At 40.2% G+C, this 12,396-nt stretch overlaps 1 protein-coding gene across 15 annotated transcripts in view; it reads right to left on the bottom strand.

Annotated features, from left to right (window-relative positions):
* LOC109485464 (zinc finger MIZ domain-containing protein 1-like) overlaps positions 1-12,396 on the bottom strand; it is a 133,998-nt gene that overhangs the window by 79,453 nt on the left and 42,149 nt on the right. Inside the window, exon 1 of one of the 15 annotated variants that reach the window (XM_019789073.1) lies at positions 9,034-9,185. The exons of the other annotated variants lie outside the window; for them this stretch is intronic. The gene's annotated coding sequence lies outside the window, so the exon portion shown is untranslated. Of the gene's footprint in view, positions 1-9,033; positions 9,186-12,396 lie in introns of those variants that run through there. 15 annotated transcript variants of the gene reach the window in all.

Genomic DNA, 12,396 nt, shown 5'->3' with positions numbered 1-12,396 from the left:
TTTAAGCTCATTTCATGTCACACATCCATAGCAAACAACTTGTACAGTAGTTAGTTATACTGGAAGAGTGAACTGCATAATTGTAACTTTATTAATTTAAGGCCTGAGCTTTGTCCATTTCTAGACCCTAACGTCTGACATAGGCCAGAGGGTCCCTACCCTGCTGTCAAACCAGACGTTAATTATTTATACTGACCTCTAGCTGGATCATCATCATACTTGTAAATGCCGGTAAATTTGTATCCTGTCAGTAATCCAATCATGGTCACTCAGAAGTAACTACCTGTGCATTAAGTACCTTTTCTCTCTCAAAAAAGGAATACAGTTTGTCAGCAATCTGCCTTAGCTTGTTGGCTTACAATTCTCTTGTACTGTAATAATTAAAGTATTAAGTACTTCTTCTTTCTCAAAAAAGGAATACAGTTTGTCAGCAAACTGCCTTAGCTTGTTGGCTTACATTTCTCTTGTACTGTGGTGTAATACCGTTGAACCGTCATCATGTTGAATGCAGAAAGCATTGCTAGAGGTGTTGAAATCTTAAACCTATGAAACTCTTTTCACGTATGCTGATTTAAAAAAAAAGCTACAGTGAACTGGCTAATAGTAGTACAATGCATGGGGAATCTTTAGTGGTGCAGTGCATGTTTGAGGTTTCTTTGAAATTTATATATCAAAAGGAAGATAATGGAAGTCCATCTGTGTGGGATAAACTCCATTTATTATGAAATAAACCATAAGGAAGGTAATATCTCTTAGAATTAGACAAAGACCAAAGCCCAAGTACTGTAACAGTAAATAAAAGCCCTCTGTAGTCAAGCCCCCCCCCCCTCTCCATGGTTCCTATGCCTGTGGTGTTGCTTACTTTACCAGGTCCTGTACAGTAGGAGTGAATGTTTTTGTACTCAAATTGTCCAGAACCATCCACTAATCAACAACACATTAATATCCATTTAATGCACATGGCTCCAGCCTGACAGTGACCCCCTGGTAAACAGTGTTAGATGATCCCTGTCTAGTCCTGCGTAAAATGTTGGGCCACAGTCAAGCAGATGTCAGAAAGAAAGATTGTAATGTTTTCTGACTTCTTATTTGAAGTCAGAAAAACAAAGGAGCCAGAGAAAGTGCTACAATGTTCCCTCTGTTAAGCGGAGTGGAGTCTACTTTGTTTTCAGACAGGACTTAAACACACAAAAGACCAGAATAGTGCAAACAAGTCAATACAGTAAACCTACATAGCTCCTGTATCCTTCTCACTGATGTAGGTGTGATCTTTGTTTACAGGTATTCGGAATCTGTAGAGCTGTTACTCGGCTGCTGTCACAATTTCAAAAGTTCTGCTTTCTTCCTGACATAAAATGTCATCAGTATTTTGTGTTGTGTCTCTCTTGCCTCATAACTTTCACTCCAAGTGTTTTAGTACGACTCTTGAGTATAGATTATCTTTGTAATACAATAAAGGCAAAATGATATATGGCATAGATTCGATTACGGCATAAGTACCCAACAGCTATATCTATAATCACTCTTCTAATAGTATCATCTGCATAACTATGTCCTCCGAAAGCCAGTATAACCTGGTAGCTATTTTTCCCTGTGGGCTTATGTGATATGATTCAGTCTTTTAATACGTTCACAGGTTTGTGAGATGAAGCACTAAGGGGGCATTAAACACTGCCAATAAAAAAGTCCTCATGGCAAGTAATGCGGTCATAAAATGCAAAAAGTCATGGAGAGGACTAGTAGGGAAACATCTGCTGAGTAAAGATAGCGAGCACTTATTTTTAACATTTACAGTCCTTAAAAATGAGGACCCGAACTATGAGTTATAATTTCAATGCTTTCTGCCGTTGTCAAAAGAAATGCAGCAAATGCCACACAACACTTGGGTGGGTAATCTCACTACCAGACTCGTGTGAACATGTTCAGAAAACTTTTCTCTCTTTTCTTACGTTGCCCCATAGTTTGACCTCTACAAATCCCGGCAATATTTCTCTGCCCCACTGATTTCTTCGGCCATCTTGTTCCGACCACCGTTCGGTAGAAAACACAGGCGTGCCATTAGTTCACTTCACGGCACAATGCTCTTCTCCTGACATCATAATAGGGGTTTCATCACGAGTTATTTGTAAAATCTGACCCTTGCTATTTGGGTTTTACTTAACCTTTCACCTAGCCGAAGGGGCATCTCCAGCAGGCTACTGAAAAGGTTTGTTCACACATGGCTTGAGATTCAGTCAGTGGAAAGATCGCATGTACGGAATTGTAAATTTATCTGCTTTACCGTCATTCCTTCTACTGTCATGGTCACAACATTGTCTGCAGTATGCGTGTGGAACTGTTCCACAAGCCTCAAATCTACCAAGGACGATGTAGGTTTACGGAAGACTGGAGCAGGTTTTGGTGGAACTCTGGGTTAGGGGTGGACATCAAACATTCAGGCGCTACGCTTTATCTCAAAACATTCCAACATTCCACAGTTTCTACGGGCAGGCGAGATCATACTGTTGCTCAGGGCATGTGACGTCAATTTCCTGCATAAGGAAGACTAGTAGTAACTCCAGCTGAATTTTACAGTAACCAATAACTGCATTTCTGTTCATATGAGGATTGGACAGACAAGAAGGTTTGGAAAATCTATATCAATTTGTTACCGAATACTGAAGTTTCATATGTCTATTGAAAGTGAATGGTTTCCTCAATTTCGTGCCTGTCATAACTTTTATTTTAAGTTAGCAGGAGTTTCAAAATTAACAATTCAAAATTTCCACGATTTAAAACAGCTAGTCAGCAAGTGTTCGATACAAATTTGGAGTCAGGGATTAAAACCTAAAGCATTGAGAAGGTTAAGTACAACAAGGAACACTGTTTCATAATGAAACCTGCCCTCTGTGAAATAGGGAGATGGAACATTGATGCACTGTGCTGAGGAATTATTGATTTCTGCAGTACGGTTGTGAAACTGTTGGCCAAAGTTCAAGAACAAGCATGAGTACTTTAAATGAGAAAGACACTTCTTGTGGCTGACAGCAAACAACGTTAAAGCATGATAAGACAATGTGAAAAATGAGGTAGTAGGATCATTACAACCAAATCAAACCGATTTTCGTCTGTCAAAGAAGACAGATTGAACCAAATTTTTGTTTGTCATGAGTGTTAAAATTCCATCAAATGACAAATAGACAGACGCTGGCTAAAATATTAGTGGTAAGAACCACTAGCCCTTTCTAATTCACTAGTACTAAACACATTCTTCCCCTTTCTCGTCAATGGCTTTTAAACTCTCCGCTTGGAATTAGCCAGACAATTTGGTACCAACTGAAGTGCAAAATAATGGAGACACCAGTTGAGCCCAGTCTGGGTTCAGCACAAGCTGCCTGATTCTTATTTCTCCCTTCCAGCCTCACCGCATCGGTTATTTTGACAAGTGCAGGGCAGTCTGACCCCTGGGCCGGCAGGCGACCTCTTCCCACTAGTGCAACATGCGGAGCAGAATGCCTGCCTCAGACACAAAATGGCTCAAACATCCCAAACTTGCAGCGGGTGCCAGTGCAACCCCTGCATACCAGCCGAGCCTATCGCTTCCCTCTCCAATTCCGACTCCCCGGACAACATGCTGTCACTGTGTTGTCGACAGGCATAACTTGGAGAAATCAAGGATAGAAGTTGCCTCCTTCCCTGCATGACATGACAAACAAAGAAAGGAAACAAACCATGCCTCACCAAAGATACTGTTTCCCCCACCAGTAGAAACGACCACAGGTGCTGTGCTTGAGCCTCAGCCAATAGTAGCGGCCCTTTGTATGTTGATTACATCTTGTGAGTAGACCCTAGACGACAGTGATACTCTACAGCTAATTTCCACCGTCATTATTACATCTGATGGGATGTCTTCTACAGGGACCGCCTACTAACCTCACTCTGGGTAATGTATGCGTGTGCTAATTAGATTAATGATTGTGTAATGGAGCTCACTGAACACAGCCCAGAAGCCATGTCAATAAACATTTGCACTGGCTCTGCACAGAGAGAGGGCAGGCCATAGGGAGTGTAGACTAGGCCTGGGGCTGCAACAAAATGGGGTACAACACGGGGAGAACCTGTCACAGTAAAATCTCCAGCTTCTACACACAACCTGCAAGGTTTCGGTGGTGACAATTTCAGCAGGGCTACAAATACAATACAGCCAGCTGTCATAACTTCTAATGTGCAAAATTGGAGACTTGCCAAAACTTTCACTTCAGGGAAATTTTGTGTCAAAGACTTGAATGTGTGATGTAAGAATAGGGACAGACAAGGAGTCTTCTAAATGTCTGGTGGTACAAAAACAAGTATGTTACCAGAACTGTCTGCAACACTAAGGCCTAAGCCTGTCCTGTAAAGATGAGAGTTAAGATCTCTTTGAGGGACTTGAATCAGACTACAGAATAATTCTATCTACTACTACACGGTACTTCTATTGGGATTTTGCTTTGTCACTTTTTGCTCGGTCCTTTCATACATGCATCTGTATACAATGTTTTCTAATTTAGTTCACAAAGCCACAGTACATGTTTTACTTAGTGGAAGCATAGGAAAAAGAAGCAGGTAAAAATCATTACTTGTTATAAGTTTCTTGTTTGTTAATGTTCAAACAAATTGAAAAGAGTGGTTGGTATCTACTAGATGTAAACTAGACAGCTCTTTGGACCAGGACAAGCAAGATGAGACATAGACAGAGAAAAAGAAAGAAAACAAAATTCAGATCTTTGACAACACAATGCTGAATTTGCAGCGAGCTTGATTTAATTGCATATTTGGATCTACAACAAACTTTGGCATATCAATAATATGGCATATACCGCAGCATCAAGATCTAATAGTAATATTAATAAAGATCCTGTCCTATACATTTTACAACTGCAGACCAAGCATTATACATGTAGTATATATACAGTAAAATTAATTTCTGATTTCTAAAACTAATTTTAAGTGTATTTTAAAGGATGCGTTTGAATAAACCATTCTCTCTCTCTTAATTTCTATTAAAAATTTGGAGTAAAAAAAAACAGACCATCCTTGGCGCATGTGATATAGTAACAATGCAACCCAACAATGAAATGATGTGATAAAAGGTGATTTTATTCCTGTCACTTCGTCTCTATGTGTACAATATATGGCCTATCATGTCTCTTCCTACAGGGAATGGATATATGGCAACTTTTTCCCCAACTCTGCCTTGGGAACCACATAAACTAAGTGAAAAGATGGGATCTGGAGGAGGCGTGTTTTGGACATGATCTCTGGAGGAGAGAGCTTTCTGATGTCTTGTCTCTATTAAACACAGTAAGGAACAGCCAAAGGGGAATCCAGGGAAAGAGGGGTCAGAAAGCAGATCATATTTCTTGGAAGTTTCCAATAAAACATAACCTTGAAATGTCCCGTATGCAGATAGACTTGTGAAAGGTCGCCGAGTTCAATCCCTTTGGGGAAAGACATTATTTGTTTGGAGTTACAAAAGCTGGTTGGTTTCACGGAGATGCTATTCATTCCTCATGCCATACTTTTAACAAAACTGTGACCTTTTATGTCAGCCGTCCTCCTTCACAATCGTGAATTAGAGTACTGTCTGTCAGAGAAATATCCAGTTAGGCAGATAGGAATCTAAAAATATGGTCCCTACCTAGAGTTTACTGTTATCTCGCAAAAACAGAAACCCTGTGCTTGAAAACATTTGGCTAGTATTACCAGGGATCTGGCTTTAGGCTAGTATCCTGAATATTGTGTTTAAAAAGAGAATCATAGCCTTGGCGCAATACATGCCGTTGTACTGGATCCAGAGAATACAGGACATACGTTCTGCTTGAAGGACTGTATGACCTATGATATTTCAAATCCAGGAACACTATCATTATATGATGGATCATAAAAAAGCATATTCTTTGTCCCATAAACAGCATCCACATGACTAAAAATAGGAAAAAAACGGTGCTACCAGTTCTAGAAAAACAAACATATCATTGTGTCTTTGTTCGAGTACCAGGATCCTAAACGTATTCATACATGTTGTACCAAGCCTGAAATTTCGCTGCGTTCTATTTGTGTAATATCTCCAACATACACTGTACTTCCTTTGCCGATATCACTCTAACAACCATCTCGAGGGACGCTACATCAACAATTCCATTCAAAGCAAGGAACAAGATATGAATTATGGATTAAGCCATCGACTATGGCATTACAGACGGAATATCTCTTTAATCATATCCATCCAAACACCAGTGGCTGATTCCTGGAAGGCACCAGTCACAACATGACCTCCTCAACCTGTTGCCATGGCAACGGCCCGTTGTCATGGTAACATCCAGGAAAAGCAGACAGATCTGTTTGGTCTCTGTGGTTTGTAGTTTTCCTATTATCTGTGTGTGTGAGTAAGTGGAGAATAAAAAATCTTGGTTAAAAATAAACAATATAAAAATCAATTCGTATGAGGAATTTTTTTATAAAACTTCAGCTAAAAGTGAGTGGAGGATAAAAAATTTGGTTAAACATAAACAATAAAAAATCTATTCTTATGAGGAATTTTTTAAATAAAACTTCAGCTGAAAGGATTTGGAATACTGTAGTAACCTTTTGTACCTTTGGCACTCTAACATATTAGTGTACCAACATAAATTTGATGCACTGAGCACCCTTACAGTGTGCAAAGTAAAGGTCATTTGTAACAGTTACAGGATGTCAATACATGAAATATAATAAATTTCATATTGCATTACATCTTTAATATATTCATCTTCTTAGGCCACACCAATTTGATTTGTTGGTTCTGAGATTTTTTTCATAAAAAATATGAAGCAACAGGGAAAAAAGGCCTAGGCATCCTATAAAGTATAATAGCCCCAAATTTTCATTAAGTCTTAAAAATTTTATCAAACTGCTGCATTGAAAGACGGAAAAACAGTAACAGCTAGGCAGACAGGGACTTTTTTGCAACTGTTGGGCCTTTAGGAGTTGATTCAGGACCAGAATGTTTTATTTTCTATTCTGGAAATCGGAAAAAAAATGACCAGGGCAACTCTGCTGACCAACGGATGAAATTGGTTTGGCCTTAATAAAGACAAGTTGCCCATTTTTCCTATCCCAGGGTTGCCATGACCTTTCCCCACCTTTTTAGAGACTGCAAAGGATGATGGGCATGTTGTTCTGGTAGTTTGTAAGAGCTACCAGAGGTCAGAGGTGAGGCCACAGTTGCAGCCTTTCCCACCAGATTTCCAATCTGTTTGTTTACCTTGTACTCTGCAGCGAAATCTCTCAGAATTACGTCTATCACAATTAGATAGTGACACTGGAAACATTGTATTCAGCATGATGCTTTTGGGCTTCGTCCAATAGGTCATTGTTTTTGCACCACCAAGGAATTCTCAATTACCACACAAGTTCACCTACAGTGGCAAATTACATTTTACTGTAAAAGAAACTTTTCTTTCAACATTAGGTCACACCAATTTAATTTCTTGGTTAATGGATTCGCCCGCTTCATTTTTTTCTGATTTCCAAATAAAAACAGAAATTCAGAATCAACTGCAAAATGCTCATATTTTGCCCTGAACAGTCCTTTTCATCCTAGTTGTTACAGTTATTCCATCTTTCAATGCAATGGTATCATTAAAAGTTCAAAATTCATTGTTTAGATTTTGAACCAGCCTGGATCCTATTGTACCAATTTGGGCCATAATAGTATACCTGGGCCTGTTTTTGTTTTTACTTTTTTTTCGCCCACCCGCTCGCTCCATTATTTTCTAGAAAAATCCGTTAACCAAGAAATTAAATTGGTGTGGCCTTAAATGAATCTTGTTGAGCATCAACTTGATCATAAAGCTAAGGACTTGTGACTTTGACAACTCTACTATGATATATTGCACAAATCCTATAGAAAGTGGAAATATTAGAGAGAAAGTTATTGACATTAATAGCCCGTATCTTCTATAAAACTGTCAGCTTAGTCAACCATAAAGCTTTAAGCTGAAACATATTTATAACCAATATTGAGGTATTAACTGAAGCATACGTGTACTTTGTTAGTCATTACAATGCTACCTTTCTTGTCAAACAGAGTACCCGGGTCTTTGCTATGTTGTTTTCCCTGAATGCTGATCTCACTTCGTTTTATGGTTAAAGTCCACTGCTGTTCTGTCAACTAAGGAAGCCAGCTGACCAACATACACCAAAGGTTGGAGTAAACACGAAAAAAAGTTGACTTGATCATCCTTGAAACTTGGGGCCAGTCTTTATAAACAGACCTGTGTATCCAGATAACCTTGTGGAGTGCATACAAACAGCTCACTGTCGAAACAAGTGCCCAAAGACTCGAAACGCAAGTGAACCATTTCCAAGAAATTGTGTTCGGGACGCCATAAAGAAGTCAAGAAGTAACTGGTATGTTGAATTTTCCCATTAATTTCTATCAAGCAAACAAAGGAGTTATTTGTAAAACCCACATCAATAAAGCCTTAGCTTACATAAATCAATCAAGTGTTTATTGAAGATGCCTTTGGCAAGGAGCCAATTTGGACAAAGTTTATTTGATAAAGAACAAATGAGCCATGTTATATATACAACTGTTCTAACAATCACTAAATACGTTCTAAACTAGTTTTTCCACCCCGAAGAGTCTCTTTGAATGCCCTGCTTCCATTTGCGTGAGTACACCTCAATTTGCCAACAAAGGCTTTAGTATACCCTTTCAGGCTGCTAGTCTGTAAATTATTAGCGAGTGCACCTGTTAGAAGTGTACTGTTGAAGCCGGGACAAGTTGGTCAGCGACAAACTGCCAACTCTCTCACCAGTCACAGCTCATAACTTGCTACCCACTGCTGGAATGTTGTCCCAATTCGGCCCGTTCCCCCCAAACTCTGCACAGATTAGCCCCGGTGCTACACAAACAAAGCAACAGTCGGGTGTTCTCGAAATGCGGACACTACTCCCCTGCTTTGTCAACAGTTTCAAACTATACCCCCAACACCAGCAAACAGCGGAGAGAAAGTGCTTGGAACTCACCCTCTCTGCCCACAGAATATGCTGTCTCCGGCAAAGCTGTGGGACACGGCAGCTTGGCTCAATAAATTGCCAGTATTATTGAGTTACTCCCTGTAAGTTACACTACTCTGAGACAACCCTTCACCCTGCCACTATTTCATCCCTGTCTGGCTCTTTGATCCTAGCACCTGGACCCAGCAGTGCCTCATTTGCATAAAGAACCCCGAGATTTGGTTACCCCAGCGCAGATAAAGATCAAAGGTTTGGGCTGGCAGGAGTGGCGGAAGGAAGGGGGGGTTGTTACACTTCTGTGTGCCTCTGGAATGGCCGGGGCGGTCTGGGGCGGGATGGGTGATTTACCCTGCTTGTTTGGGAGTCTTCACCCACAAACACCACAGTTAAAAAATCTCATAACACACAAGAGCTCAGTCAAACAAGTACTCAACAAAACATCATCCTCGGATAGGATTGATATATAGCAATGTGGATCGAATTACATCAAAATGGTTTGTTTATTGCCACATAAGTAATCAAATAATGTCAGACATTTCAGCAATGCGTATAATAGGCTGCTGCTTCCACTGGCCAAGGTACGACCGACATTGTTCATGGATCGTCACTCTCATACATCTCAGTAAAATCTCCTAACACATCCTCTCATTGACACTTTGAAAAAAAAGAGAAGAGGGTGTGCATGGGGGGACCCTTGGAATGCTTAGCAGTACATTGAGAAGATGATGCTTAAATGGTAAATTCAGGCAGGCCAGCAATGCTAAATGGGCTTACGTAGGCGTAAGTCAAGTGTAAGTTTTTTGGGGGGGAATGACTTCATTGGAATTCTTTTGTACTCATGGCGGTGTCTGGCAAAACTAGTGTACGGACCATGGACACTTTGCTAAGGTTTTTGGAAAATCTGGCAATCGACTAAAAAGAATTTTTCAATAACACATAATGGTGAATTCAAAATAACAAATAATATGGTGTTACATAGAATCAAAGCAACTGATTACGCTTAAAGAACAATTGAACTAAAGCAGCCAATTACAAAAAAAATAGCTCCTACACCTCACAGAAAAAAAGCATGCAGACCCTAAAAAAAGGTTGTTATTACCTCACAAGTACGCAAATAGAGCGACATCTAGCAGACAGTGAAATAACAAGACTCTGTTTCTGTTGGCACTTGTACCAGTCGGGGGTAAGTATGACTATGAGGTGAGATGAAACTCAGAACTAGCCTGGTTACCATTCTCACAGGCACTAGACCCATCCCAGACTAGCCTGGTTCCCATCCTCCACAGCTCCACAGGCTAGCTTAGCTGCATTTTACAACCCCCAGCCTAGCCTGGAAACTACTCTGCATAGGCAGTCTTAGGGATGTTTTACTGACCCCTACTGACATGCAAGATCTTTCCAGCTAGCCTTTCTAACTATTGCTGTCCTTCGTAGGCGAACTAATTGAAACCGAAACCGTAAAATAAACCCTAATGCACCTGGGCTGGTGGGCAGTACTTCTAGCACTGTCGAGATACTGGTGACCCTATGATGTTCTGGCTACCAGTAGCTTGTAGTCTGAACTACCAAGCTCTTTGCTGCAGGTACCTACCTGTGGTCTCTGCAATGCACGGCTGATGTGATGTGAGGTTCAGAGGTCTCCTACAAATTCTCTCTGACAGCTTCATCATGGTTGCCATAGCAACGGCCATATTTGGAGAGTGAGGATGGTGCCATGAAGAGTTGTTACCAGTCGCCACCCTAGTAGGATCCGGGCACGTTGATATCACCATTTCTAGCCGATTTTCCTTCATACAGTGGTCTGAATGCTGATGTGATGTGCTCGCTGCCACTTTTAACAACACCGACTGCTATGGATTATGCAGTACTAACATAGTAACAGTACCCAGTATATTGGTTCCTGCCATATTACTGTTTTCCATTGTTGATGCCATGCTGTCCATACTAATGACCTGTGGTATACATTAAAAGTGGTGATATTCAGAATGATGCTTAATTATTCCCTACTGCATGGCCCTGCCAAAGATGATTGTGTTGGATTCTAAAACGCTCAATTTTCCCCAAAACCTACACTTTTGTTCTTTTTTTTTCCTTTCGAATTTCATAGTCAACTTTGAACTGCAATTTTTTCAAAACGACTGGTTCAATTTTCATTTTCATTTCATCCAAGTCCCCTTCCCATCCGTTCTGGTCTATTCCTAGTTGATGCAATGTCAAAAGCATGGACCTGAGGGCTATCTACAACAGACTAATTTCCGTAAGGGGAAGTTATGTTTTTACCATTACCGGTATATGTTTGTTGACTTGTTTGTTAGCAACTCCAAAAGCTATGAATGGATTTTCAACATGTAATATCTTGCAACAGGCTCACAGGTCTTCAGAAACAGGTGTGAAATTCCTGGTAAAATCTAAGGTTAGATAGGAAGACTCTTCAAATAACCCTTAACAAATATTCAAAAACTTACATGCAAAAATGCTTAAAAGAGTAATAATCTGTAGAACTGCCCATCTGCGTAACACACCAGCTTAGCACTAATACTAGTAATAGCAGGCACATATTATACTGAACAACCTGTCACACCTAACCTTTGCACATCTAGCAGTGAGTGAGTTAAACTCTAAACAAAATCTTTAACATAATACTTCAACCTGGGGTTAATAATCTTAGCCATGGGTACCATCCACTGTTTGTACTGGAATGATTTTTTAATGCAGTGGAGAAAATATGGATGGTATAATACAGGGCTATAATAATCTGGTACTTGAAGGCATCACAGTGACTATATTTTGTTCTTCTCTAAATGAGAGAGAACTGATAACAGAACATACTGCTTTATCGTTCAGTGGATGTGCATTTACTTGCAAATTTCTTTCATTCAATTCTGTTTGAAATATAATGATAAATAAGCAAAATGAGTACCTATATCAACAGTATCGGGCGCACTTCAACAACATTATTACAAAGATTTAAGGTAATCTCGCTGTTAAGGTAGGTCTCTTGCTGTTCGGTTTTTATGAGTAGCTGCGGCCGGTATCTCCACACTCTAGGCTGAATATTGAATAGGGCTGCGGGGTCTTTATGTGATTGTTCAATGACGTACTAACGGCCATATCTATAGGTGCACACCAGGAAAACCAAGATTAACATGTCCGCGTAGGTGTGGCAGCCGTGTGAGGGGACTGGTAATCTCGTGCGGACGTGCAACGGCTAATCATTTACCAGCCATATTGCACCTCCACAACCGCATTAGATCAATAACAGATAAGATATTCCACAGGTTTTTATGATGGAGGCTGTATCTCCTAAATTCATATGGTGGTCCGATGCGTATTAACCATCGATGTTTGCCTCGGGCGGGCTAGCGTGAAATG

Source organism: Branchiostoma belcheri, unplaced genomic scaffold (assembly GCF_001625305.1).
Source record: "Branchiostoma belcheri isolate BF01 breed outbred unplaced genomic scaffold, Haploidv18h27 scaffold76, whole genome shotgun sequence".
NCBI lineage: Eukaryota > Metazoa > Chordata > Leptocardii > Amphioxiformes > Branchiostomatidae > Branchiostoma > Branchiostoma belcheri.
Note: the sequence above shows the minus strand (reverse complement) of the source record. Positions and strands in the feature narration are given on the sequence as shown.